The sequence below is a fragment of the Symphalangus syndactylus genome, chromosome 2 (assembly GCF_028878055.3).
Source record: "Symphalangus syndactylus isolate Jambi chromosome 2, NHGRI_mSymSyn1-v2.1_pri, whole genome shotgun sequence".
Taxonomy (NCBI): domain Eukaryota; kingdom Metazoa; phylum Chordata; class Mammalia; order Primates; family Hylobatidae; genus Symphalangus; species Symphalangus syndactylus.
Window position 1 is genome coordinate 116,472,886 of NC_072424.2, and position 2,398 is coordinate 116,475,283.

The 2,398-nt window shown below is 45.7% G+C and overlaps 1 pseudogene; it reads right to left on the bottom strand.

Annotated features, from left to right (window-relative positions):
- Positions 1-536: 536 nt before the first annotated feature.
- Positions 537-1,524, bottom strand: LOC129474347 (mitochondrial carrier homolog 1-like; annotated as a pseudogene).
- Between the last annotated feature and the right edge of the window lie 874 nt (positions 1,525-2,398).

Consider the following 2,398-nt stretch of genomic DNA (forward strand, 5'->3'; position numbering starts at 1 on the left):
GGTATTCACAACTCCACAGGTAACCAGATCCTATATGTGAGGCATCGCCATTAAACAGATGAGCATTAGATGAGGAGGACACATTCTGAGTAGTCACATGATTTCCCATTCAGAGGAAGGTGCTGCCCTCCTTAAAAAGAGTAGTGTTGAGAAAAACGCAGGCAGAGCCTAGCATTTGCCTACCAGCATAGGCCCAGACATGATGGTGGCCGTGTGCCAGGGGATCACGCCCTATTTACAAAGAAGAATGATGCTCCCAGCTGAGCTGCAGGATGGGCTCTGGGCTGACTGGAGGGGTGGATGGAGTGGGTTCTGACCCCATTATCCTTTCCCTGTCCAACCTGGGCCCCCACGAGCCATTCTCTGGCCCTCTGCACAAGACAGACTCAGCAAATCCAGGAGGTACAGGGATTCTGCCAACTCCCCATTTCCCCCGACCTTTCCCAGGTCTGGCAGGTGACCCAATCCACTGGGTGCAGCCTCACCTCCACCCAACTCCACACCTGGATAGACACATGGCAAATATGGAAACTGAAGCCCGGCTGGGCTGGAGCACATCTGGTTGTTGTTGGGTTGGAGTAGTCTTGCAGGTATCCCGAGATGGTCAAGCCTCATTCATGGTGGCCAAGTTAAGACTGTGTTTTTTAGATGATTCAGGTTACTCCGGGGCAAAGCATGATCCTAATGACAGCCAGCAGAAAAGATGGCTGGAGCCTCGGAAGAGCTGGCCCTGCATACTCAGGTACTTCTAGCAGTGAATCCAGGATTTGAACACCGGGGAGTAACGGGGGAGACCAGCCTGCAGCCCACAGTTGTTCACAGCCACGAGGTCGCCAACTGGCAGGAAGGGGTAGGTCAGCATGCTCACTGCAATCCCTGTCCAGCACTTGGTGTGGCTCCGGATGGCCAGCGCCTGGTGGAAGCTGTCATCCACCAGGTAGGCACTGATGAAGTGGGCCAGTAGGTGTTACAGCCTCACAAGAAAACCACATCACCCAGGAGGTGAGGGATTAATCCAACAAATCCCAGCAGCCCTTCCTCTTTGAAAAGCTTCCCAGTGGAGCTCAGCACGCCACTGTCCTTGGCTTCCCATCCCACAAACTGGACCGTCCAGCACATTGAGATGACATGCAGGGGGTGGGCCAACATGCGGGACATGCACTGCATCATTATCCCATAGAAGGTCTCCTTCACAACTTTCTTCAGGGAAGTCTTCATATCACCCTTGTTGGCAACCTGCTAGATCTCATCCAGAGGGAAAGCTTTCTTCATGCTACGCGGGTCACAGTGAAGAGGGCATTGGACATCAGCCGGGGCCTCAGGCCTCGGAACAGCCCTGTCTTACCATCCACTTGCACAACATATTCGGCGTAGGTGAAGAAGCTTGGCAGATAGAGGACCTTCCTCCCCAGCACATAAGGCTTTGTGTTTGGGTCTTCCTTAATTAAAGCAAGTTCGATCTCATTGTAACAAAGTTCTTCTAAATTACCTCGTATTTTGATAACATGCCATAAAACTCATCTGTTAAGCTTTAATAGCTACACATACCAACCAACTTAATGTAATATCTAATATTTTTCAAAGAAAAAAACGCATATGTATTACAACTGACCTTTATTGGTATTTCTTCAGTTTAACCTAAATGTTGACAAGCTTTTTCCATTTATTATTTAAATTTGGAGACGTCAAATCTTAGGAAAAGCAAAAACGTTAAGGAACACAAAGAATTCTATTCAAAGAAACTCACAAAATAAATTTTGGAGCACAAACTGTTGTATGACAGTTTTCCTTTGTATTTCTAAACGTCTACTAATAAGACTTTCTTTTTGTAATATGCAAGCTTCTTTCATCAAGCCAATTGGTTTAATTAGCATTTACATCATTTTAAGTTATGACACACGTTAACAAAATAGAACAATTGTAGAAACGAAACTTCAATGCTCACTCAGAAATCACCTAACCCTAACCTTGTCTCCTCTTTCCAGATGTAGCAGCAGCTTCTTTAGATGGAAGGTGAATGGAAAGGAACGTTTTCCAAGAGGAAGGGGATAAGGGTAATAACATGGATCCAGAGCATATATGCTATCCATATACTCATGTGAAGGATCTCCCAACAACATTCCAGAAGCTACATGACAGAAATGTCAGTCGTCACACTCACCACCAGCAAAGAGCTCAAGGCGCTTACGTGAGCAAAGTTACACTGACAGGAGGTGCCCACTGGAAATCACAATAGGTATCAGATACCTTGCTACCACTGACCAAACACAAATGAGATCAACAGAAAATACCATCACAAAGATATGATTAGACTGAATATGTATAAAATTATTTCACACTTTTTTGGGGTTAAATAATTTTACCTAAATTTAAAGTAACACAATAAGTATACTCAATG